The sequence below is a fragment of the Sturnira hondurensis genome, unplaced genomic scaffold, assembly GCF_014824575.4.
Source record: "Sturnira hondurensis isolate 20B ecotype Veracruz unplaced genomic scaffold, ASM1482457v3 Scaffold0017436, whole genome shotgun sequence".
Lineage (NCBI taxonomy): Eukaryota > Metazoa > Chordata > Mammalia > Chiroptera > Phyllostomidae > Sturnira > Sturnira hondurensis.
In genome coordinates, this window is record NW_028090067.1 from 18,030,207 (window position 1) to 18,057,237 (window position 27,031).

The 27,031-nt window shown below is 43.4% G+C and overlaps 1 protein-coding gene across 2 annotated transcripts in view; it reads left to right on the top strand.

The window, feature by feature from the left end:
• The window catches only part of GRAP2 (GRB2 related adaptor protein 2), a 67,938-nt gene that overhangs the window by 10,278 nt on the left and 30,629 nt on the right, over positions 1-27,031 (top strand). The window contains exon 1 of one of the 2 annotated variants that reach the window (XM_037068447.1): positions 18,155-18,420. The exons of the other annotated variant lie outside the window; for it this stretch is intronic. The gene's annotated coding sequence lies outside the window, so the exon portion shown is untranslated. Of the gene's footprint in view, positions 1-18,154; positions 18,421-27,031 lie in introns of those variants that run through there. 2 annotated transcript variants of the gene reach the window in all.

Below are 27,031 nucleotides of genomic sequence, written 5' to 3' on the forward strand. Positions count from 1 at the left end.
ACGATGGGCAAGTCTTGTTGGAAGGTAACTTTCCTAATTGGTTATCTCATACATCAGATATTCTATAGATCAGCCTATGGCTTCTGAAATGTAACTGCAACACAGAAAAGGCCTCACAGGCCGGGTGCCGGTCACTACCCCGGCAGTGACCTTACAGAGGGTCGCAGCACTGTCTTGCTCGCACCTTTGATGGCTACTACAGAAAACTCTCAAGTGTAATTTTCTAAAGAGAACTAAAAATAAATTAGAAAAAATCCAATGTTAAGAATCTTTTCATGCATTTCTAACACAGTCATTGCTAAATTGGTTCTGCCTTCTTGTGTTTTTTTTTTTTAATGAAAAGCAGCCTAATTGATCAGTTGGTCATAAATGTAAATGTTTGTTTTTCTTCACACCTCCCAGCCTTCTGGAATCACAGGTTTAACGCGGCAGTTAATCATAAAACAGTTTATGATTTGTGTCTTTAGTCTGGTGCTTTTTGAGAAAATACTGGAAACAACTGGTTGAGAACTCAGTAGGAATTCAATAAATAATAAGTAGATAGTTTTATTAAATATGATTTTAAAGAAAAGTTTTTTAAAATAACTAAGAAATATGACTAGGGAAGTACACAAGTAGAAAAAATCTGGTTGATTTGTAATGTGAAATTGTATTCATCATTTTATATGTCACAGGTTTTTAGCACTTTATGATGCAAAATGTAAGGTCAGATATGCTCCCCTCCCGTAAACAGATTTGTATTCTAAAAATATGGATTATTGAATCACTAAGACTATCAGGAAGATCTCAACCATATGTTCAATCTAGGAAAATTGCCATACTTTAATACATTATTTGAACTCTTTAAGTTGATCATAAATACATTGTTATACAGGACAGCACATAGGTTCTTACTGGCAGTGGTGAGGTGCAGGGTGGAGGGGAGTGTCAGAAACACATTTACAGAGCTGAAGAAAGCTGTGGGAATTCTCCCCAGGGGAAAGAGCGTGCCTAGCTCTCGTCACACACTCCTTTACACAGAGCTTCCAGTGGGCCAGTGATCCCTGGAGTCCATCCCCATATCCTTGACAGGAAAAATTTTCTTTATTTGGAGTTTTGTCTTATTTTTACCCTGAGCCTTATAAAGCCTTAAAAAAGAGTTTTTACATATTATCTCATTTGATCTGGTGTTGATCTTTGAGGAAGACAGACCACATATTTTAACCTCTCATGTTGCAGAGTAGGGAAAGCAAAGCTCATGCGGTTGAGCGACTTGCATGAGGTAATTTTGCTAATGTCGGCCGAGACAGGACCAGAGCCGGTGCGTTGTAGCCCAGGGTGCCTTCTACTACACCGGTCTGGGCACAACATTCCGGGGATGCATTAAGGAACCCTTAATGGGGCTTCTGGAAATCTGCAATCTGACTCTCCTGAAAACTACCTGTGTGACTTTGAGCAAGATGCTGTAACCTCTCTAGGCCTCAGTTTCCTTCCTGGTCAAGTGAGAGTTAGGCCACCTGCTCTCTAAAGCCCTTTTGGTTCTGTTGCAAACTACCTGGGGCTGAGAACAGAAACGACTTGTTCTATGATAGATGGCAAGACCTTTCAACCCGGCCCTGTATGTAGGTCATAAGAGCCAGCGTCCAATTCATGATGGGTCCCTTTGCAATGTCCAAATCCTGTTAGAAACTATAAACATCAATAGTGCTTTGATGGGCTGTTTGTGTGTCGTTCTCCCGGTCGCCTCGTTTTTCTGCAGGGCTGTCTTACCGTGTTTGGGTCTGACTCTGCTCTGCATCAGGCAGACATGACACAATCTATTATTTTTTCTCTCGGGCAGTTCAGAGTATAATATGGAAATAAATAATGCTGATGGACTTATTTTGGGCCTAGACCTTATCCTTCTAAAAACGTTATTCCTCTTAAAGCACCCAAACCTTCCATCTGATTTTTCATTATTAAGAATTATTTTTATATTTCTTTAATATCCCTGAAATTGCTTGGAAATTTGAGATTTATGTGATGGCCTGCAGCAGTGAAAACAGAAGTCTTGAGACAAGAAAGATGTGATAAGCTTTGGAAGTATTTGGAAAATCTTTGAGTCAGAATAATTAGGACACATTTGTATGTTAGCATTTGTTTCAGATTTATAAAGTGTCCAGAGCATATGCTGCCAAGTACACAAATCCATGATATAGTCCCGGTTTAATTCTGAGTCTCTCCGGGAAGCTAAAACAAGCAAAAAATTCTCATGCTCCATATGTCAGTAAACTAGGGTTTTATAACACCAATTATCAAACAGTGGAACTGCAAAAGCAAGGGTCTGCTACACATTGGAGCAACCCACCACCACCCCCCACCCCACCCCCCCGCGCCACCCCATGCTCTAGGCCTTTGGACTGACCCAGGCCAAATACCATTAGCACAACAGGCTGACTTCCTTGGTAACCAGGAAGGCGGCAATCTCTGTTTGTGATTATCGGCTGATGATAGGAAATTGGGGGCCCTGTTTCTCAGTCATTTTGCTCTTTGAATTTTCTAAAAGAATTTCAGGCTGGAGAATGGAGTTATATCGACTTCTTACATAGAAGGGCACAATTTGCTCTGTACTTTGTCAGGTCATCAGACCGTGGGAGGCAACACTGTCCGGGGGTGACGGTGACGGAGCATGAGCTCAGGCAAGCTTGTGGGTGACTCAGTGTGCCTCACGCACTGCTCTGTGCTTGAGTGAAATGAGACTGTTCTTTAACCTGCTGCTACCCAGGAGACTTAGGGAGAGGGAAGCATTGTTACCCCAAGAGCATTTTTATATCTTTGACGTAGTATAAACACTTAATACTTCATTCATAAAATGCATAACATGGTGATTTCTTATTTAAACAAACTCATTTGTGGAATTGCTATCTTCTAGACCAATAGTGTTAAGAGACCAGTAACTCATACATAAACCAGATACTGTGCAATGTTGCATCTTGACACTTGGTAGCCAGTAAATATCTGGGTAATGAAGGAGAAATTGCGAAGTTAAAGAGTCCCCCAGCTGGAGAGCAATTCCCAAGACCTGGAACAAGCAAGATAGAGCTCTTAGAATGTAAACTCTATTTTTCTCTAGCGTGGATACATAACTTTTATCTTAAAAATGCAGGCTGTAGGGAAAAGTAGGTTTTACTACACAGCCAACTCTGTCAGCTCACATTATTTTATAAAGTGAAGGTTCAATTAGGTGTTATTATCATCAAGAGAGCAAGCTGTAAGGCTTTGTCATGTAGACACCATAAAAAATTACCTGTCTGGTTACTTCAATTCATCTTTTGGCTCCCATCAACAGATAGCCCCTGAGTACCCAATGCACTGTACCCAGATGTACTGAGAACATTTAGGGTAATAAAAACAAAAACGAAATAGGGTCCTTTTCCCTAAGGAGCTAACAAGCTATTAGGGAAACTGGGACAAACAAAAGAAAGCGCCACTGCAGTGCAAAATTCACGGTGAGGCCATGGAGTAAGAGGCTCAGGCAGTGCTTTGTGGACAGGGCCTTCTGAGGGAGGTGCACCTGCAGGCAGAGGGGGATGGCTGTCGAAGAGGCGTAGATGCACCCACAAATTTGCACGTTTCAGGAACATCATAGGAGGAGCAGGTCTTCTTCACTGAAGACCCATTTATTTTGCAAATGACAGAGTAGAGAAGGCTCTCGTGATTTTTTTCCCTTGGGGATCTAAAAGTTAAATTTCTGCCATTGGAAACTACCTCAAGCTCTTTTCCCAGAAACACTGCTCTGCTCTCACTTTCAGTTATGCCCTTCTCTAAGTCTTCTCTTTCAAACACAAATATCCTTCATCCTTTTTTTAAATTCTCACCCAAGGATATGTTTAATGATTTTAGAAAGAAAGGAAGGGAGAGAGAGAAAGACAGAGACAGAGAAACATTGATCCATTGCCTACTGCATTTGCCCCAACCAGGGATCGAACACACAACCTAGGTGTGTGCCCTGACCAGGGATTGAACCCGCAACTTTTTGCTATACGGGATGACTCTCCAACCAACTGAGCCACCAGCCAGGACCAAAAACCGTCATTCTTTTGACTACTCTCCTATGATGTGGCTTTACAAACTCTCGTCACTTTAAGTGTTCACCTCTGCCAGACTTCGGTTTAAGTCCCCTCCTAAATCGTGATGCCCAGATGGGACAGAGCTCTCTGGGAGCAGTCTGATATATGCAGGACACCATGGAGTAAGAGCCTCCCTTGATGTGTACCTTATACTCCTATTAACGTGGCCCATGATTGCATAAGTCTTTTTGACTTTGATGTCACACTGCTGACTCATAGTGAAATTGTGGTCAAGTAAAACCCGTGAGTTCCCATGCACCACTGTGAAGCCAGATCTTCCTTACCTTTAATTGTAGAGAAATTTATTCCTTTTATACATAGTCATATTGGTAACAACCTATCAAAATATTTTAGAACTAGCATATTAGTTCTCCCTCCCAGCAGATGAGCAGGTATTTATTTATGAGGATATAGCTAGTCTCCTGCTGGATCCCTGGTAGAGACCTCTAAAGGGTCAGGACTCAGTTATCTCTGTCGTGTCAATAAATTGTCTGCAACCCTGGACGAATCTGTTGTATGTCTTTAGACTAACTAGTGAGCCTCACCCTTTGTAACTGTAAAATAGAAGCAAATTAATATGAATTTGCGTATCCCAAGGACATGTAACAATGAGTCAGATGTCTACAAAACTCGAAGTAAAAGTTACTCAGAGGCAGTATATATGAAAGAAAGAAATTTTTATTTTAAGCCCCTGACAGCTTTCAAAAGTTTTGGTTGTCCTTATCACTCACTATATGATACAGGAAATAACATTCATTTTTGCAACTGCTTTAAAGTTACAGTTGAGTTGTCTGATTTGGGGTTGTAGTAACATCATGTGATGTCAGTATAATTTCAGCACACAATTACATATAATTTGTGTGAACACCATAAGATACAGTGTATCTGTGTTATTGCAAGGCCCTGTTTAAAGTGATTCTCCTTTCTCCATCCTCTGCCCCAGCCCAATCCTCAACCCTAGCCTCTTTCATTAGTAAAATGAAATAAAATAAGGACTACAAAGACATTGAAGTTTAGGTTTCCATCAGACCTTTGGAAACTTCTGAAAGTCTTGTCAAACTACAATAGCTCAGCAGTTCATAGGCTTTCATTCCTGGCCAAAGCAAAGAACTGACAAGTAACTTGTATAATATTTATAACTTCAAGCTAATAGAAATGTCACATTTCAAAACACATTCTGTGAGCAGTTTCATTCATTATAGAAAGGTGCAGGCCATGTCCACAATGCACATTTTAATGTTGCTCATGACTTTGAAATCATTAATATTCAAACCCCACTCCCACCCTTCCCCAGTGATTTTGTCCAGGGCCTTGCTCTGCAACATGAGACCCAGGGGTGCGTAGCACTGACACCACCTGGGAGCCTGTTGGAAATGAGGACACCAGACCCTGCCTCTTACCTGCTGAATCAGAATCTCAGTTTTAACAAGACTCCCCTGGTAACTCTTACGCACAATCGAATCTGAGAACTGACCTGGGGTGAAGGGATTTCACCCCACTTTACCCATTATCTACTTGTGTCATAGTACAAAATTTACAAAATCCATTTGGTACTTATTAATAGTTTAGAGTTATTAAAATTTTATCAGATTTAAATATTCTATATAATCTATTTCTCAAAGTATATATGACTGGCTTTAAAATACTCTTGCCTTTCTGGGTTCCTGTAGAGTGGGGTTTCCAACAAGGGGTGCTTTTGATACCCCCTCCCTAACAGGGACATTTGTCAGTGCCTAGAGATATTTTCAGTTGTCCCAGTTTGAGATTGGGGAGGGAATGCTGCTGGCGTCTGGCGTGAAGAGGCCGGCCAGCAGTGCCGCTAGTGATCCTGCAGTGCACTGGGCAGTCGGCAGAGCAAAGACTTAACCAGCCCAAAATGTCAGTAGTAATGAGGTTGAGAGGCCCTGTTACAGATTGGATTGCAGAGAAAGGGTCACATGTGCAGCCATGTACAACAGAATGTCATAGGAAAACGGAGCTGTGTGGCGTAACAGGACATGGCCGGGCAGAGAACAAACAGACCGACAGCTGCCTGAGGGGTGGGGGGGGTGGGGGCCTTGGGAGGAAGGGGAGGCGTCTAGGACCAATAGTAACCAGTGCTCTGTGCACAAAGACAGTCAACATTAGGGACCAGGGCTGGGGTCAGAGCCTGCACATGAGCGGGGTGTGGGCCAGAGAGACACGAGGCTCTGAGAGTGGGTGCTAGGTGTGATCTCAAAATCATGTGAGACCTGGAAGTCAAGGAAGGATTCCAGTGTTAGCATGGGGGTACATGGTAGATTTCTGGTAAATCCAGTAAGACGTGGATTTAGGAGTGAAGCAGAATCCCACTTGCTGGAATTGGGACACTTCAGAGCCAGGCCAGTAAGCAGCAGGGGATGACCGAGCACGGAGTTGGCTGAGCTTTCAGCTAGAGTGAGCTTCTTAAATCACTCCCAACCGTTAAGTTTGTTTGCAGTACAGTTCACTGGCAGGAAGGGGTCAAGTGCTTTTCGCTATGGAGGTAGGAGGGCAAAAAGCAGTCTGGTTCCTGGCACCTGCTACTGAAAAATCACGGGATAACAACTGGAATAGTACTTTGGGGGCCCTCCACGTCATTTCCCTACTGCAGGGCACCTAAATCATTTTAAAAGGAGTATCTACAGCTCAAATGTAAAATTTCCCTCCCGAGAAAGATTGCTTAAGGACCTGTGTTGATGCCTAATCCCATCTAAACCAAAGCTTCTTCCACATTCCTCATCCTAAATCCCCTGCTGAGAGGTAAATCAACTTTCTTTTATCTTACCTGGCACACAGAGTGCATGCTAACATTCAGTAAAGGTAAGTAGCCCAAACTACCTGTGCAACTGCCAGGCCCAGCCTTCTTCTCTCCGGCTCGAGAACCTCAGTTCCATTAGCACATCACCCTGAGTCTGCCCAACCTTGTGTCCCCCCGCTATTCTCCATGCCCTCTGCACCTTGTCTGCTGGTGATGGTCACAACCAAAGTGTAATTATTAAGTATATGTTGTGTGTAGACTGTTCTTTGACCACAGAAAGCAAAGGAGGGAAAATATAAAAGGATATATGTGATCCGGTTGGTTTTTATTAATCTCTCTTCTCTCTCTCCAAGTTGTCGATGTTTGCCAAATTCGTAGTCCAGCTGGAGCAATAGTCCTTAGGCTAAGTTTCACTGTAACATTTTGGTTGAAATGTTACAATGAAAACATCCTGCAGATGCTTTCACCATGGCCCTCAGTTAAGGACAATAGAATGCACTATCATATAAAATAGCTCTGATTGAATGTAGCTGTAAATAAAATGGAAATAAATGCATTTGCTCAGTTCAAGAGAAGACATAGTGTCCTGTGGATTTTTTTTCCCAAACGAGCTGCAAAACCACGTTCTTTTCCACAGAAAGGGGTTTGTTCAACAATTCACTCACTTTGCTGCAACTGGATTAGTTCCGTTTCACGTCATGTCTCTAAGTGGAAAAGTACCGTAAACTGACTTGCAGCAGGCTGAGTGGATATGTTGATGTGTCCAACGTCAGTAAGATTCATGCTGACTAGATTACAGCCATCATGGCAGGCCGGTTGTTTTAGCTTCTGTAAAGTAGTTGCGAAAGTGCGCCCCTTCAGTATGTGCACTGAGAACAGCTTAGCCAAGTCACAATAGATCAGAGATGTTCCGGAATGAGAGGGAAGGCAGATGGGCCAAATGAGATGAGCATCCTTCCCCTCCTCGTGCTGGAACCACTCTTTCTGCTCCTCAATGTTATTAAAATTTTATATATACATTTTCATTTTATCCCATACCCATGTTCTAAAAGCCACCATTTTAGATTTTTGAATTGCTTCACATAGCTCTGCTGAAGACATACACCCAACCCCACTTGTGGTTGAACAGGCTTACTTTGTGCTCAGCACTGTGGAAAGTACCACCCGGTCGTGGGCCACCACCCTCCACTCACTCCATCCTCTGCGGCACACTGTCTGTCTCTTCTGCTCACTCGCCATTTCCACAGACACCATCTCATCAGCTTCCCAGGATTCTCAGTCTCTGCCTTGGGACTCTTCCTTTCATTTCTCTTGAATTGCTGCTTTATCCTGGCTTGCACTTACACAAGAAGGCTGCTAGTAGCAATTTGTCTGATTTCTATAGCTGGTAGTTTCTATAACTAGTAGTTACTTTCCAAGGAAATAGCTTGTGGAGATGAGCCTGGGGCGTTACGGGGCTGTTACATGAATCAAATGTAATAATGTGTATTAAAAAGGCCATTAGTAAAGTGTAACATGCTCTCCAAATGTAAATTATTTCTACATTTTATGATTTTAGGATTGAAAAGCAGCTGAGTGATATATTTATTAAAGTTTAGTAAGACTTGATAGCGCAGTTGAAAAAGAAAATCTGGGGCATTGACCCCTCCATCCGCAAACTAGAGACCTTCAACATTTCTTACAGCCAAGTGCACGCATTGCCCTGAGAGCATGTACTCTGGGCCACGGGCCACGTCTGCTCACCATCCTGGAATAAGGCCTTCATTCTGGCTCAGGCTCGCCCATTCCCCACACAGTCACCTTCCAAAATCCCAGCCAACCTTTGAGGGAAAACCCCAAACCTACCCCTGCTCCCAAGCTCTTCCCCAGACGGAATTAATCTTTTTCTCCCCAGCACTCATGGCAGCCTTATGGCAGAATTATTTATGTGGGTATTGATCTCCCTGAATTGACTGTGACCTGCTGAAGGGCATCTTCTGGCCCTCCCCACCCACTGTGAATAACAACAGCTCAGAGTAGAGTGGCCAGAGGATAAAGGAGAACACTCCATGGGCCAGAAATGTCCACAAAAGGTTTTCTTCCCAGAGGCTGGTCTCAGATATGGAAATGTCTTTGGGTGAGCAACACCTAGAAGAGGGACCCCTCTGAAATGGAACGGGGTCAATTAAATAGACTCATAAAAACCCTATGGGTACATGGAAGCTTCTATTTCTTCTTCTCTGTGCTTTTCTGTACATTTAAATGCTTTCTATTTAAAAATGATCTTAAAAAGACTGCATCCTATTTAAAAGTTAGTGAGTTGAGTAACTTTCTAATTTTATTTTCAAGCCTAAAAGTTCCTCTGTAGTTTAAATTACAAAAGTCATTCTTTGCTCCCCAGTTTACCTGTATTTATCTACTGAATATGGTCCCCTTGCAACTGGTAGTTCTTAGGCTGTGTTTCACAGAGTGACAGGTTGCACGCAACTTTATTGAAAGGGATTCTTTGTGCAGGGCATGGGACTTTTGGAGGATGAGAAGTGCCACTTTTTCACATATTTTAAAAAATCTATAAGCTGATTTAGTAGTATTTTAATACTTTAGCAGAGCAGAAAGTATTTTTTAGGAATCATCTCTGAACAAACCAACCATAAAACTGTTGCCAAGTACATAATAAGTGCTCAGTAAATATTTTTAGAATAAATCAAAATGCTCTGCACTTCTGAACAAAAGGCAACTTCGGTCATTTAAAACAGAATGCAATGGGTATAGTTTCCCATTGCTGATCTTTGATGTTTGTTAGAAATCATAGAAAAATGGGAATTTGGGGGGGAAATTAGTCACTGTTATGGAAACTGTACTGATACGAGCAGATTGTATCTTTGTTTATAGTGATTTGGTACCCAATTGTCTGAGGGTTTTGTTGTCATCTGTGTTGTTACTATAATGGAAGATTGGCCCACAGCCCTCATCCGATGCCAAACTCTCTAGCATCACCCAGTTCTTCCCGCAGCAGCCCAGGCCTTTCTCTCTCTCACTCGGGGCCCTGAGTCCTGGCACAGACTCCTAACCTCCAACTTGGCCAGCTTCCCTGACAACACCCTTCCTCCCCCCCCCCCCCCCCCACAGAGGCTTCTTGTCCTCAGACATTATACCCTGAAATTGGGAGCTTTCAGTGAGTTAAAAAGGGAAGTATAGAATTACCTGGCTCTATCAGTGTTTTAAGTATTCTTGTAGACTAAAATGAGAGCTCTTGTATAAAACCACTGAACTCTCTTAAGATATGCTAATTTTTTTCTCTCTCTGATTGAACTGTTGACCTTCTGGATATATGACTAGTTATTACCTCAAGTATGTTTGGAACTATTCTTGCTCTACCCGTTCTAAAATGTAATTAGCGTGAAGACAGTATTGTAGGAGCACATCACCTGGGGCTGGGATCTCATTAGACAGCACAAATCGAGCAAAATTGAGCATGCTCCATGCTTTAACAAAGAATCTCCTAAAAAATCTGTGGCACTGGAAGAAAAGTTAACGCTTTCGTGAGCCCTCTCTTGCTCATGTATTGATTTGTGTAAGAATCCAAACCAAGAGAGGGTCGTGGCTCTTCTGTTTGAAAACTGAAAGCAACTCTGTTTTCTCAGCAGTATGCTTTTACGATGCAGCTGCTGGCACAGGGTCGACCAAAACTAATATAATTCTTTTAAGAGCTTGAGCTTTTCCCCTCAAGACATGCAGAGAATTTTAAGATATATTTATCCTTTCAACAGCAGATGTTACAGAGAATGAATGTTCTCCAGGAGATAGTTAACAAACGTGGGAAAACTGGGGCCCGTGGAGGCGTGACTGCTTCCTGGTTATTTGTGCTGCTCCTTGAACACTGCCCATCTCGTCCACCATGGAAGGAGCTCTTTATTTTCTGAACCGAAGACCATTTCATGCTGCCTGCTCAGCTATTTCAGTGTGTACGCCTAAGTTTGGGACCAATCCCAACGGTTATTAAGCCTTAAATGAATAATCATGAAGCTCCTCATCCTGGAATCCCAAAGCTGACCATTCTAGTTCATTCCAGGATGCCCCAGTTGGGCCCTAAGTGATCGAAACTCTTGGGAGAGCACAAGCCTAATTCTGTCATGTGTCTTAGTGCACAGAGGTGCATCAGATAAACAATAATCTTTCATTATTACGACATTTTTCTTTAATTGCACAAATATTTTTGACCTAAATTTATTCTTGTCATGGCCATGTGTGCAAGCAGAGTCTAGTTTGTCTCTGCAAAACATTAATACTGTATTAATTAGCTTTCCAGTGCTGCCCAAACAAGGAGCGGAAAGGATCTATCTGAATCGTGAAACACGAAACAAAGCTAACACTTTGCTAATTATATTTTAAGGGCAGTCTCAGCATTAGGTAGTGCAGCAGAATGTAGGCCTATTTTTAAGAGAAGATAATAGAAAACACTACTCAATTAACAAAACATTTGTTTATCACCTACTGTGCACAAACTCTGAGAAGCAAAAGAGGTGAAGACAAATACAATTGGCTAATTTTGCTCTATAGCCATAATTACAGGCAATAAAAGGCAAGTTAATATGTGTTTTGATTTAGTGTCAGAGTAGCTTACATATTGCAGACAGAACTATATGAAATCGACAATGTCTGAAAGTTTTTTACCAAAAGAAGTGGCAATTCCATGATTTGACCTAATACTAAGATACTCTTGTCATGCTATACCAGTTCCTGGAACACGATACTGTTCATTTTCTTTCTGTTTTTTAAATTAAACCGTTCATTTCAAGTTGAAGCTGTCATAAGACGATCAATAGAAGGTAAATACAGGTCAGAAATTTGACTCCTGTTTTTCATATTTATTTTGTAGACTCAAAAATAACATATATTTTGTAATTTTTAAGTTTTCGATTACATGAGATACTGTGTTTGATTTAGAGGCACAGACCTGCTGCCTGTTCTCGTGTGATGCTCCCCAGCTTGATTTCTCAGGCCGTTTCCTTCACGGTCTTCACACAAAACCGGCTTCTCTCTTTCCCTGTTTTCTGCAGAGATATTTGATTGTAGAGCACTCCATTTATTTGCAAATACTTCTCTATAGGAGAGTAAATCTAATATCCAGTCTTGCCAGTCTGGTTACTGAGAAATCAGAACTGGTTACGGTATGTGAACTCCACTAAACACATTCTTCTAGTTCCATCAACAGTTAACACATGTTTACCAGGCACCTATTTTGTGCCAGCAGTGGAGTCGGTCCTCTGCCAAACATGAAGTTGTATCAACAAAAATGTATGCATTAATGTAAGTCCAAACTTAGTGCTAACTAGACAGACCAGGCACTGCTCCAAGCACCTGGCGTGTATGAATCTATTTAACCCTACCCAAGGGGGTATATTTCATTGTTTTACTTATTTCAAAGATGAGGAAACCTGAGGCCAGAGGGAGGGGTTCACTGAGCTTCTAGAGCCCAAATACTTAACCAAGACACCAAGAATTTGTCTGGTTATTAGGGGGGACCCGATGTTAGAAAACAAGTGCTTTTCCCAGACCATGAACTAATTAATGTGACCAGTTAGCAGTGCCTCCTAATGCCCTAAAATAGTAAATACCAACCCAAGCCAACTTGTGTATAATGTCAGAAGACACATGAGCCTATCACACTGGGTTTACTCCCAGCTCAGGATGCTAAGATGCTGAGACCCTGGTGAGGCCCCTAACACACACTGGAATGCACTGAGCAGCACCTTCGTGGAGAGTCACATCTTACCCCAAATCTTATCACAACCCTGCAGAAGGCCAGCACTATCAAGAAAATGTTCACTCGTTTTCCCCCGTCATGCCCAATGTGTGAACACTGATAACACATCTAAATTCGAAGAAAATCAACAGAAGTCATCTCAGTCAACCTGAAAAGTCTAGTGACTCATTCACAGCCTTTTCACAGAGCCCCTGCTGGGCCGCCCTGGTTCTCCTGGACCAGCCTCCAGGCTTCCTGCAGCCGGAGCGCAGCTCAGGGTTGATCATCTGCACTGCAGGTCCGATGAGTGCTGACTTCCTTTTGCACAGGCATTTGAGTTACTCAGCAAGCTGCCCCTGTTTCCTGCTGACAGCGACCCCACTGTTCATGTCCCCGAGGCAGGCTAAACAAGGTCGCCTTGGAAAACACAACGGGGAAGAAGATGCTAGCTGTTTAGCCCCAAGAGTAAATTCCATCTCTCTGAAGGTAGTAAACATAACATCTAAATTTGACTCCATTTATGTCGTCTTATTAATATGTGAACACAGGAGGATGCTTAAACCATGTATGCAGACTGCTGGAAACAAAACAAAACAATCCACTGTCTCATTCATTAGAAAGATGAGAGGGGATAGGCCGACTCACCGGAACAGAGACAAAGGGGCGCTCCTTTACACACATATGTACACGTGCTCTTTGGTGTGGTGAAGTCCACGAGATGGTTGGTTGCCCTGGCAATGAAGGGTAATTAATGTTTTCAAGGATTTTCGTGTTAAATTTAAACAGTCATGTGAACTTCCTGAGTTCGTGCGAGCTTAGCTTCAGGCCTCCGTCCTCGGATAGAGGTCCGGCACCGGTTTCAGCCTCCCTGGGGAGGCCGTGAGGCGGTGAGCCGCGGAGAAAGGACAAAGGCTCAGGGGCCCGGACGGCTCAGGCTGGGATTTCAGTTCTGCTGTTTTCCTGCTGTGCCACTCAGCTAAGTCACTTAACCACTCTGTGCCCCCATTTCCTCACTGTAAAGTGGGAGTGATATGACTAAAACGAACCCACTGGGTTTGTTATGGAGATGCCATGAAATAAATGGTAGGGCATTTGGAACAAGGCCTGGTTCAGAGCAAGCCCTCGACACACTGAGTTATTTGTTGTAGTAACGAAATGGTCCCACATGTTCCAGTTAGGACACCATCGAGCTCTTTTTGTGTTTTTAACTTTAATCTTTTAGCACTTCAGTCTCATCTCTTATGTGCGTGCAGAAGGAAGATGGTTAGTCATCCTTGGAGTACAGTCTTTTACTAAAAAACCCTTATTAAGTTTCAAGTTTCTTTTCTGCAGTAAAGGATACAGATAATTATTCTGTTTTACATGCTTTAATCATATATTTAGCCTTCTCAACTATCTCCAGATTTATAATATGTGCAGAAATATTATCTAGGTAGTTTGGTTCTGAAATTCCTTATCATCTGCATCCATTAGCTCAAATGTTTAAAATCCATTGTTCATAAGAGCAAAGTTAAGTTCTTTATCGTATTGGTTAGTTACAGTATATTGCCATAGTCACCTAATTTTCAAATGAATAGTTCAGCCCAAGTGAAACTAGAAGAAACCACAGGTTATTCATCCATTCATCAAATATTTATTGAGGGTCAACTATGTGCTGCATTTCAGATTACAAATAAGACATTCCCTTCTTGGAGGAGCTGTCAGCTTAGGAGGGAAGACACAGACGTAAGCACATCATTGCATAATTCTGCCGTTAGATGCTGTACTTGAAGCAAGAAGGTGTCAGGATAACCCTGGGGGAGAAGGGAGGGAGAGTTCAGCTCTGCTTGGTGGGAACAGGAAGGCTACACAGAGAAGGTGACTTTGGAACCATATGAAAGAATGGCAAGAATTGAGAGGAAAGGAGGAAGAGAGTATTCAGGAAGAACAAGCAATTTGCCTGTTGTATGGCCAGGGTACCTTCCACGGTGAAGGTATGAGTGGGGCCCAGGATCTAGGAAGGGTGCAGAGATATAAACCTGCCCAGGTCAGCTGGGGCCAGGCTGGTAGTGACCAGACCAAGAAGCCTGAGCTCCACCTGCAGGCATAGGGAGCCAGGGGAGGGCATGTTTTACAATCACTCTGGAAGCAATGGAGAGGGGACACTGGAGCATCTGAGCCTAGAATCGGGAAGAAGCAGGTTGCAGCGGTCATGGAGAGAAATCATAAAGCCTGCGCTAAGGAAAGGGTAATGGAAAGAAGGGATTTGATTTAAAGTATATTTAGAATATAGGGTTTAAACACCCAGATGAGAAGGCTGCTGGAACTGGATAAAGAGGAAGAAAGAGAGGGAGAGGTCCAGAAGGAATTTCAGGTTCCTGTGCAGACCACAGTGGGGGCCACAGTGGAGCAGACACAAGTTGGCATAAATCTTTCTCCTAGAAATGTCCCTCAAAGATACATGTCCCAGCCCTGGCTGGTGTAGCTCAGTGGATTGAGCACGGGCCTGCGAACCACACAATCGCGGTTCGGTTCCTAGTCAGGGCACATGCCTGGGTTGCAGGCCAGTTCCCAGCAGGGGACTCATGAGAGGCAACCATACATTGATATTTCTCTCCTTCCCTTCCCCTCTAAAGGTAAATAAATAAAATATTTTTAAAAAATACATGTCCCATTGCAAGTCGGTGGGGAACATCGACATCACATGCAAGGAGCAGTATATGGGGTATTCTTTCTAGAATACCCTTTAATATAGGTAACATATGAGCAAAGACAATGTTTGTGTAGGGCTCTTAACTTTTAATTGTCTGGAAATTAATTTTCCACATGCAGCATTCGCATTATCTCAGTTATCTGTGCCTGCCCAAGTATAGATCTGCTTGTTCGCTCGCTTACTTCTTATCTGTCTCCTCAGCTGGAAGCAACTCTGTGAGGTCGAGGACTGTGCTGCTTTTCTTCACCTAAAATGGTGTTGGACTCATGATAGGTATTCAGGAAATATTTGTGGAGAAAAATGAATGAATTTCCACGTGGGTAAAAACAATAGGATAGAAACAATTCTATCCTTTACTAATGTGGCAAGAAAAGAAAAGAGGAAAAAAACTTGGGCTTGAAACAGCTTTACATGACCAGATCTAATTTGCAAAAGTGGAACTGGAGTTTAAAAGCTGTCTTTCTTCCTGAAGCTCTGCTTCTGGGGAAAGCACAGCTGCCAGCTTACGTGGCAGTTTTAACTGCCCGGTTACAAATTCTGCGCAGTTGTACATGTTGGCAAAGCTCAGCTTCCTTCAATGCTGTTGGATCAGTAAGGAAGTGCTGATTTTCCTTATTGATTTAATGCCAGTTCCTCTTTTGTGCAAAATCCCATGTGCTGCTCAATGGAACACGGACAATAAAAACTGAACATCGGGACCAGAATCCCTTCACTCATGTTCCTCTCCAGTCAGGTGATGTGAAGCCGTTTCTAATTTCAGTCTGGAGTGTTCAATCATTTTCCCCTTTAAATTTAGCAGAGTGATTATTCCTCCTGGTGGGTTGCACATATGCTCCTTTTGATTTGTGAAATAGCTCATTCCTGGATGAACTTTAAGCTCCAAAGTAACGCATATGAAATACTGTTTATGAATCATGGGAGAAATGTTTCACAACCTTATTACTCCAAAATGGTTGCACCAAACCACTCTCTCCAAGTTTCTCTTTTTTTCAAGAGAGAAAAAAACCCTTCAGGCAACAGCACTATGATTATAATAATAATCATACTTCCCATGGATTTTACTCAATAGTCTCATAGAGGCTACAAAGGTGGAAAACGTATTAGCAGCAAATGTTTTCCATGAGCAGGACACTGTGCTAGGTGCATAGACTACCAAGGTGGGTGAGATGTGGCTCCTATCCTCTGGGGCATCCACATTAGCTGGAGAGATAAGACACAATCCACAACGTGCAATTAATAGTCACAAATGAATGACAGGGTCAGTTGGTGTCACACAGGGTTCAGAGGAAAACAAGGTGACCAGAGAACTAAGGAGATGGACTTGAACTTGAGCTGGACCTTCAGTGGGGATCTGGAGTGAGAAAAGGCACCGTGGTGGGAACATTCATGGGTATCATTGCTAGGGGTCCCATGTGGCTGAGGCAGAGGTTGTGGCAGGTAAGGAGGGAATAGCTTGGGTATGGCCTTGAATGCCACTCTAAGGACTTTGGACTTGAGCCTATAAGTCAAATGGAACCATTAAGAGTTTTTTTTATCAGAAAGGATGAGCGCGAAGTGATGCTTTATAGGAACTGAATCAAGCAGGGATCTGTGTTATGAATTTAATTGGGGTTGGTGGTTTCAGAACTGAGATAATGGGACGCTGACCCAGGCTGGGGCAGTAGGATATCTCCGCCATACGTTACATTTCTGTGAATCATTCTTAGGAATTCCTGTAAAACTGTGTTCAGGGTACCACGCTCTAAGACAGTGAAAGTGATGTTATTGTGTGCTGCACAGAGCCTGTGGTTTATACATGGAATGGGCCCAGGTGTGGTCTACGTGCCAACCTCAGAGCCAGCAACGTACAGCTTCTCCGCTGGCCAATTCAGAAGCCAGCCATGCTCAGTTCACACAGCTCGCCAATGACAGAGCCAGGGTGTGGTCAAATCTCCTTACCACGCTCCAACAACAGGTCCGAAGTGGGTCCAAATTCTGCTTTGAGGTGTGTGTGTGTGTGTATGCACATTCTGGCAGAATCCAGGAGAGACTTTTGGCCCCCTAACTGAGGTAGTTGAGATTCTTTTCCTTTACTCTCCCCAGACCCCCCACCCCAATACAGTCCCTCCCTGAGCCTACACTGAAGTGAATGAATTCCTGCCCACTCCCTGCCTCTGTGCTGCCCTGCAGTACTTTCTGGCCTCTCGTTCTCTGTGCACACCCTGCGATTTCTTGTGGCCTGTCACTGACTGGGCTGTCCTCTTTTCTGGAACACTTTAAGGCCCCAGCTTAGAGCACACCCTGGCCTCAGCCCAACCATGGAACTTCCACACTACACGCACAGAGTTCTATCACTGTGTCTCCATGATATCTTATAATTGTTGATGGGCCTGCTTCCCTCCTGCCCTTCAGCAGTGAGCTCCTGGAGGGCAGGAACTGTGGGGCTGCATCAGCAGACACCCTGTATCTAGCCCAGTGTGTGGCACATACTTGCATTTAAATATCTGCTGAATGAATGAGTGAATGAATGACATTTGCCTTCCTGGTGCATTCATTCATTTAATAAATATTTATTGAGCAATCACTTATAATTGGCACCTCAATAGTCAGTCTTAAATGTCAAAATATACCAATGCACTCAAGCTCCAAATTATGCATGCATCAATTATGCATGTAGGGTGTTAACACGCACACGCAGCAGGAACTGCGTACATAACCACACATACCGGAGCTAGCAAATGCAGTAAACTGCATGCCAGATGTCCCTGTAATTTACAAAGAACCAAGAACCAAAAATGACAGTTAGCTCCATAAGCCCTCTAAAAGAAAAAAGAAAAAAATGCAAAAGAACAAAAGAACCTCAAGCAGAAGGAAGTGGCTATGTTTTTTTTCTGTGCACTCAAGATAGAGGGTGGGGGAGATTTATCAAAGCTTTCTATGCTGGGCAGGTTCATGTAAGTCTGAGTTCCTCAAGGGTTGGCTTTAGGAGCTATTAGGAAAATTCATTGCCATGCAGGAGTCAGGGGACTGGTTTTTATTCCACTGGAAATTGTTAATGGGGATGGCATTAGCGGCCCCTTATTGCTTTGCCTGATAGAGAGACAGCAGGTTTACCCAAGCAATTCTGGAGCCCTGATCACTGCCAATTAGGGGAGCATTGTCTGGCTGACATAATCAAGTGAGTATAAATATATTTATTGTGATTAGAATGGGGGAGGGAGACAGCAGGAAGACTGGGGCAGAGACTGCCTACCCCCCGCCCTCCGCCTGGCTCCAACTTGTGTCAGGCTCAGCGTATCTGTCACTGTTGGGCTCAGTTAAAGCCGCCGCGGGCTTTCTAAGGTGGAAGACACAGTTGAGAATTCAGGACTAGAACTGGTTTTTCCCAGAAGGGGCCCCATCTCTCTTTATTTTTGCTCCTTGCTTCTTCCCTTTTTTTCATGTTTGTTTCTGCGAAAGCTGAATAGAGAAGAGAGACCAGATGCCAGGTTGATCACATTTTAATTCTGCCCTGTCGTCCATGCCGCCCCCACTTAGCTTACCTGCAGCTCAGAGTGATCGCCGGGACAGTGCTGTGGCAGGACTCGCCACCCTCTTTGCCTGCCTGGCTGTGCAAGTCTGTCTGGCACAGGGTTTAATCTCACTGTGGACTTGTGGGACTTTCATGGGAATATCTGTGATGTGTCTCAGAGCTGGGGTTGAAAGAGCCCAATAAAAATAGTCCCCTGCAGTGGACTAGATGTGGAAGGAGTTTCTCGCATTCTAACAGCTAAAAAAAGAGGGCCAGCGTTTAAGCCCCATCTGGTGGCATTTTGTCTGACTAGAGACTGAGGTCTGTTTAAGCATCTGCACACATTTCAAAATGCAGGCAGCACCTCTTCATCCCCGGACAAATGGCCGAAGGCATTGTTACAGAGGGATCGGTGACTGAATTTCAACTCATGGCTGAATTTGAATTCTGGTCAGTGCAGGGCTGGTCCATCAGATGCGCAGCTTTTCTCTTTTCACCCTTGACTATGTGATAACAGCAGTTCTAGAGCTGAGTTGATTTCAAGCTTCTTCCCCCAGGCACGCTCGTGCATGCTGCTCTGTTCTGAAGGTGTTTCCCAGAGGCCACGACAGAGTGAGGAACCCCCAACCCTGGGTGCCTTGCTGCCCTGGGTCCTGTTCCCTTCAGTTTGTCTTCACAGTTGCCAATAGCTCTCAGCCTGTCTTCTTGAATATTTCAAAAACTGTTTTATGACTGGTAGCACACATATAATTTGTGACCATATAAGGGAAGGTGTAGATACACCAAATAATAAGGAGCCCATGTAAGAAAAATGTCATTTGTACAGATCACTCAGCCTGAAGGCATCTGACCACTCTTATTTTTTTTCCAATTTTTTAATTTAATTATTTTTCAAGTACAGTTTTCTGTCTATTACTCCCATCCCTTCCCACTCCCCATCCTGACCACTCTTATTCAGTCTGTTCCTGCTAAATGTTTCCTTCTTCAGCTGCTCAGAAGTAAGGCCAAGCTCTCCACCCAGCTATCAGAAAGAAGCATTTCCTTTGCTTTCCAGATTATTGTGGACAAAACACTTCTTTTTTCTGTCTTCCACATCTTGCCAGATATATTGTTTTTTGAGAACTAGAGCTCATTTATCTCCAAGGCAGAAAGAAAGTCGTATTTACCCATCAACAAATCACCTCTTACAGTGATTTACAGAAAATACAGAGGAACTTTCTCACTTTGTTAATTCGCCTTGGCTGAACCTTGACCACTGTTCCCTTCAAGTTGGGTTAGTTTTCTCTTGTTGGTTTTTGTTGACTTATAGTGAATAGAATTTGGTTTTCTGTTTGATTCTGCTTTTTGACAGTGGGCCTGCTTCCTTTGGGTCTGTTTGTTTTGTGAGTTGATCAGATTAAACCCCTAACATTTATTGAGTAGCCTGTTGTGTTGGGGGTTCTGAGTTCCTGTGAAACACTTCCCACTTGGAAGTTGGATGAAGTCACTTCCCACTTGGAAGTTGGATGAATATTAACTCCCTCCGAATCCATCATTCCTTTTGCTGTGTAGATCCCGGGGGCATGCAATAGCCATCGACCAAGAGACAATGGGGTGTCATAAACCGAGCTTGAGTTCTGTTGTCTGTGAGACCTGCACTGTATAGCCACACAACCTTGGGTGCCTCGCTTCTCTCTTTCAGTCACACACTCTTTGTTATGAATGCTGATGGGAAGAGCAGAACAGTCCGTTCTTCTCTGCTGTTCTCCGTAATGAGACCAAGCCAAACAGACAACAAGGAGCCTGGTCTAACCACGTAACGATGGTACAAATTGCATATGGCTGTAAGAAGGTCTCTTTGGCCTGAGTGTTTAGGTGACATTTAGTGTTGTATTTGATGCATACCACTTAGTTAAGGGGAATCATACCTCTCAGACACACACAAAGCTCTTGATCTGGTTGGACATTACATCTTACATCATTTTGACTATTTTTGCTTAGGGTACTTCTTACTAGGAGTGGTAAAAGAGAAGATAGCAGTCCGGTTAATAGTACTGTATGTCAGCTTACCGGTATTGATACTACACTATGATCATGTAAGATGTCACCATTAGGGACAGCAGGATAAAAGGGTGCAGGAGAACTCTCTGTACTATTTTTGCAAATTTCCTGTGCATTTATTATTATTTCAAAATAAGAAATTAATGAGAGAATAGATATGAATGGAATTGCAACCGGAGAAATGAGTGCTTATCTTGGTTTTAGTCCCTTGCTGGACCATTATTCACAAATCTGTGAGTAGTCAAGGAGAGCCAGGGCTCATTTTTCTGTAGAAGAGAAGAAAGAAGTAGAATGAACCCAGAGAACCCCTGTCAACATCTGATTAGAAGTCCTACTTCCTGCCTCTCCCCACCCCCTTTACCTACACAAATTTACCTTCCGTATGCACACTCACTTGTCCTTCCTTCCTTCCCATTCAAGGGGAAATGCCTCATCTGCTGCTACGAATGAACTCCTTCACACACACACAAGGCATCTGTCTGTTCCTGCTGTCTCCAAAAGCTCTGTCCTTCTATATAATCTCCCCTTGTGAGTTTCTTCTTACCTGGGGTTTTAACAATCACCTGTATGAGAATAGTTCCCAAATTTATACGTCTATTTAGACCTTTTTGCTGAGATGCACACCTACATACACAACCCCTGACTGGGAATCTCTGCCTAGGTGTTTCACATTTCAAATTCCTTCCAGTTCATCTTTTCTTCCTATGTTCCCTCATCTCTGAATATGCCATCGCCATCTACCCTATTGCTTGCGGCAGAAGTATAGGGCCATTCCTAGGCTCATGCTGCCCCTTGTGCAGCCTCTAGCCACATGTGCTGCTAAGTACTTCAGATATGGCTGGTCCAAGCTGAAATGTGCAGTAAGTGTAAAATACACACCAAAATTAGTTCAGAAAAAAGAATACCAACTATTTCAATAATATTTACACCAATTTCATGTTGAAATAATATTTGGATATATTGGGCCAAATAAAACAAATTATTAAAAATAATTTCCTTTTACTTTTTAATGTACTACTAGAATGTTTAAAATCACGTATGTGGCTTTCATAATATTTCTATTGTATAGTGTTGCTCTAGACTTATCTGCCTTTCAGCTACACCCAATTGGCCAGAAGGTCACAGCAATCCTCTTGACTCAAGCAAGACAAGGGACAACATTAGTTAGGTGCGCAGGCTGAATTTGAATCCTGGCTCCACATTTTTTAATGCATGTGAACCTTAGCTTGTGTTTAACCTCTTTGAGCTTTGGTTTATCTCATCTGCCAGGTACGTATGGAAATAGTTCTTACTCTTAGATTCTTGCAAGCATAAAATGAGATGATATGTGGAAAACACTTGCTATGGAGATAAAAGCATGTGCAAAGGCACAATGTCAGGAGAGTATGATCTCTCACATCTCTCAGTGTGACCCACTGTGGGGTTGTGGGGGTCACACTTCAGACCCCCATCAGTTCTAATCAAGGTTACTTAAAATAGTTTCTCAATCTCCAGTTCATCCTGCTCTCCAGTCCCTCACACTGCCACTAGATTAAACATTTGCATTATCAAAATTTTTAGTTATTTCCTATCACCTTTGGGATAAAGTCCAAAGTCTTTGGCACACTATACCAGTCCCTCTATGGCCTGCCCTCACCCGAGTCACCAGTTCTACCCCCACCAGTCTGCGACGGTCACAGTGAACCTGATGGGCTCCCCTACTCCTGGCACATGCCATTCTCCCTGTCTGATGTACATGCCCTCTACTTGTCTGCAAGGCTGAGTTTGTCATCTCATTTGGGAAACTCCCCTGGCCCCTCCTGCACCTAGGCCCCTCCAGGCTAGAGAGGAGCCATTCCCTCAGGCTCCCCAACCCCTTGAGGTTTGGCTCCATCATTATACCAATCTCACTCATCCGGCTGACTGGTCTGTCCTTCCTACAACACTGTGAGCCCACTGAGGCCTAGGATGGGCCTCTCGTTCCCTCTGCACCTCCCTGCATCTCCTCTGTTGAGCACGGTGTCCGGCACAAAGAAGGGCCTAGTAGATGTTTGTCGAGCAAATGCGTAAAGTATATAGGAGATACTCCTGAGAGATAAGGAGCACGAGAGCCCAGTGGAATCATGCAGCAGAAAACCGGAAGACAATCCGCTGATGGAGAAATCACTGCTTCTTGGCTATGGAGACAGAGTTGGGAAAGAGAAAAAATCTGGGCAAGGAGTCACTCATGGGCGATTTGAAGTGAAAGACTCTAAAAAAGAAAAAATCATGCAAAAAACGGAACTGCATTTCGTACTGCTGGTGGTTTAGTGACTTCCTCCACTGTGGTTCCAGGAAGAGACAGGCTCCAGGAAGGCGCAGACCATGTACAGAAAGGACAAGGTATCAGCAACTGATTTGAGGATTATTTGTCATCAGGACAAATACATGGAGATACAAGTAAATGTCAACCTGTGATCATGTGATGAGACTAATAATTTACTGAGACTGCTGCCCAGGAATTTTTTACTGTGGTGCAAATGCCAAGCATGGAAAAATTTGACAAGTTATAGATATGAGAAAGCAGATAGTGAATTTGAGAATAACGACATGAAATGCCAGAGTAATCACAAGAGGAATATCTGAATATATAAGAGGGCTTAGAGGGTTGCTGCTTCACCACAAGTTTAGATTACAAGAAAATTCACTTATAAAAACAGAAATTTCAATATATAAAACCCACTTATCAAAACACATAGTATTCTAGAGTACATACTAGGAAGAAGACGCCTTTTGACCTAAACAATATTAAAAGTAACAAATAAAACAGGAAAGGTAGAGAAAGTAGGACATTTTGAAGCTCATAGGATGTATGAATGAGAAAATATGTACTTCTATGTGCAAACCATGACCTTCACACCTGAATTCTTCACTCCCAGACCTCAGGCAGGCCTCATGGCACGGGTTAGCCCACTTCCCTGATTTCATGGAAGAGAACTTGTGGGACAGGCATCGTGTGAGGTAAAGGGGCAGCAGGCAGAAATCGAGATGGGATGTTGAAAAGATAAAATGATTCCATGCCATAATTCTTAACACTGAAATTTCCATTAAAAAGGTAAAAATGTCAGATATACTAGAAAACTATGTGTTGTGTATTTGAATTCTATTGAATTCTACCCAGCAGGCCTCCTTAGCGAGGTAGCACTCTGCCACTCATGCTTCCTGAGAGCCCCAGCACATCTCATCGTTGGCTACCGGTGCACAGTGTAGCAGAAGTTAACACCTACTGAGTGCCCCGTGTGCCAGGCACCATGCTAAGACGTTTAGATGGATATTTCATGTATTATTCACAAGAACATTATGAGGCAGGCACTATTGTTATTCCTGTGTTAAAGATGAGGAAATGGAGGCTCAGAGGGTTAAATAACTTGCTCAGGGTCACCCAAATGCCTGTGCAAAAGATAGTGGTAGTGGTAGCCCTGGGATTTGAACTCTGGCAGCATGACTCCAAAGCCCATGTGCTTACCTATCTCATCTGACATGGCCCCAGCACTACCAAGGGTAGAAGAATAAAAGAGCAAGAGCGCAGGGTATGATGGGCAGGTCCTGACTAAGGCCTTAAAGGAGCCGTTTTGAAATTAGACTAGGTGCGTTCGTTTCCATTAGAAAAGTGTACCCCTAACTTAGACAGATGCAGTCCCATACCAGGCCTCACAGCTTGAATAGAAGGCAGCAGACGGACTTCAACCCCACCGCAGTCTCAGCCAGGGGCCCTTGCACAGTGAACAACCTGCACAACTGTACACAGCAGCCTGCATTAGATGGCGGAAGAAAAACCAGCTCAGAGGCAAAGATGCAGATGGGGCACTTAGAGAATAATTAGGAACCATTTAGTAAAGCACATTGCATGGAGTACATGGTTTCCTGAAGTCAGTTTAGAGAGAGACAGTGGGGGCAGATTGCTGAAGGCCTGAAATGACAACGGGAGGGTCCCAAGTGGATCTGGGAGGTGGTGGATCGAATGGGAAGGTGACCCCAAGACATGCATGGTGGAAAAGTCTCAACACAAGGGGTCTTGGCTCCATCAACAGGGGGAACAGGATGGGAATGTGGTGCAGTAGGTAAGGTGACAGCAGACTATTTAAAAGACATCAAAAGGAAACTCAGTAGCCTGGGAAAGAGGATGGGAAGTGGGGAACAGAAAGCACAAAAGGGGGAAAGTGAGTGAGAAGATAAATGCCTTCCACTTTGCATTTTCCCCAGTATGGCCCTGAAGGAAGAGCTGCCCCTGTTCTGGTGCGTTTGCTTCCAGAGGGTTGTTAGCCTGGCAGATAAGGAAAGGGCCGCGGGCACACACAGTGAGTGTATTGAGGCATCTGTTTACATTTGTCCTGACATCCTAGAGAACAAAATGCAGGAAGATAGGCTGAATGATAACTACTTAATCTGGTGTGTTTGGAGTCAATACTCAAAGTAGGTTGATTCATAGATTAACGACAACCTGGAGGGAGACTTTAGGTAAGAAACTGAGTTCCAAGATGACCAATTTGCTTATGATTGCGCGGCAGGAGAAGGGAAGAGTCAGGATTCAAACCCAGCTCTGCATGACTTCAAAGCACGTGTTCTATTTATTATGGAATAAAGACCAAAAAAGGCATTAAGTTTCCTTGTGGAAAAAAAAAGAGTTGGAAGAGATGACCAAGGGGGAGGAATACAAATCCATGCCAGAAAGAATTGTGGCTGACGGAAGAGACTGCCAATGGGGAAGGACAAAAACAAGATGAATGTCAAAAAGATTAAATGTGAGCCTCTTGTTTAGGTTTTCAAACCCCCCTGCAGAAGCAGAGAGGCGTGGCCTGAAGCCTCTTCACAGTGGGGACACTTGGGTTTTGTCATAGCTGTTGAACGCCCTAACGGCCCAAAGTGTAACACATCATTAAAAATCTACTGTCCAGATGAGTAATTAAATAGTCCAATCATACTTGGTCCAGCCCAGACCCCTGGATTCAATTCCAGGTAGCACGTTCTGAGAAGAACACTGAGAAACCGTGATGCAACCTGAAGAGAGTGTCCAGGAGAGCGAGGGGTCTGAACCTTGTCATATGGAAGGCTGTAGAGGACCCTGGGGGCATTTATGTTTATAAATAAGAAAACGGGACTTGGGAGCATCTTCATCTATCCAAAGCTTTTATTTCTTAGGGCAGAATTCAGACTGAAAATTAGAGTGAGCCATTGTGGTTCACTGTAGCAATTCACCAAGTTATTTGTCCCCTCCCAATTCCACGCCTCCCTGTGCCCGTTCTCTGACATCTCAATGAATTAGGGAAAGACTGGACCAACTTCAGGGCCACTTCCAGATTTGGGAACCTAAGGTTTAGGGTCCTACTTGCTGTAGGGCCCTAAACTCAGTAGCCTGGAAAAGAGGCTATATCAAAACTGGCAATTAAAGAGAAAGAACTACTTTAAACAAGGCAAACACACGTGTTCCTCCGTTTAAGCAAACTCAAATTAAGACCTAAATTTCTAGTTGATGGAAGTAATTTGCACTATCATTCTTTTAATTGGCAGCTTTTTAGTGCCTTGATGGGTGACTTAATATTTTAAAATGTAATTATCACCAACTTTTTGGGACAGATGTATCAGGGGAAGCAAGGGAAGCTATTATATGGGTTAATGTCCACATCTGTGAACTGTATGCCCAGCAAACTGAAAAATGACTGCATTCCAATAATAAATGGGCACTTGGGTGTATAAATAAAAAGTGACGAGAAGATTAAAGTGGTTGTGGTCGTTCAGTCATCTACTGTACCCTTTTGAGCTTTGCCCAAATAAGAATTAAGGTGACGCAGGTGGCGAAGAAAAGGAGAGAGGGCACCGAGTGTATGTGCAGCATTTGCAAATGACCTTCTAGCCGTGGCGACGACAGAGCAAGACCACGAAGGCTTTCAGATTTATGATCCATGTGCCATGGTTCCTGAAATTGATAGAAACAAATATAAAAATCAATGAAAACAAGCACAGAGTGACCAGAAGGAGAGAAAAGGGGAAGAGAACGCAAAGGCACTATGAAATCCTGGTGACGCATGTGAGGGGAAACCACGATGTGAATATAAACTAGGAAGTGAAAAATAAATGAAGCCTGAAAATTTGCAAAGTGTCTGTCTGTCTGTCTGTCTCCTTCTTGCCCCCCACTCACATCCTCCGCCGCCCCTCTCACCCTTCTCATAGGGCTCGTTAGGTAATTTCTGATTCTGGGCAGGTGTGACTAATGCCTCACTCA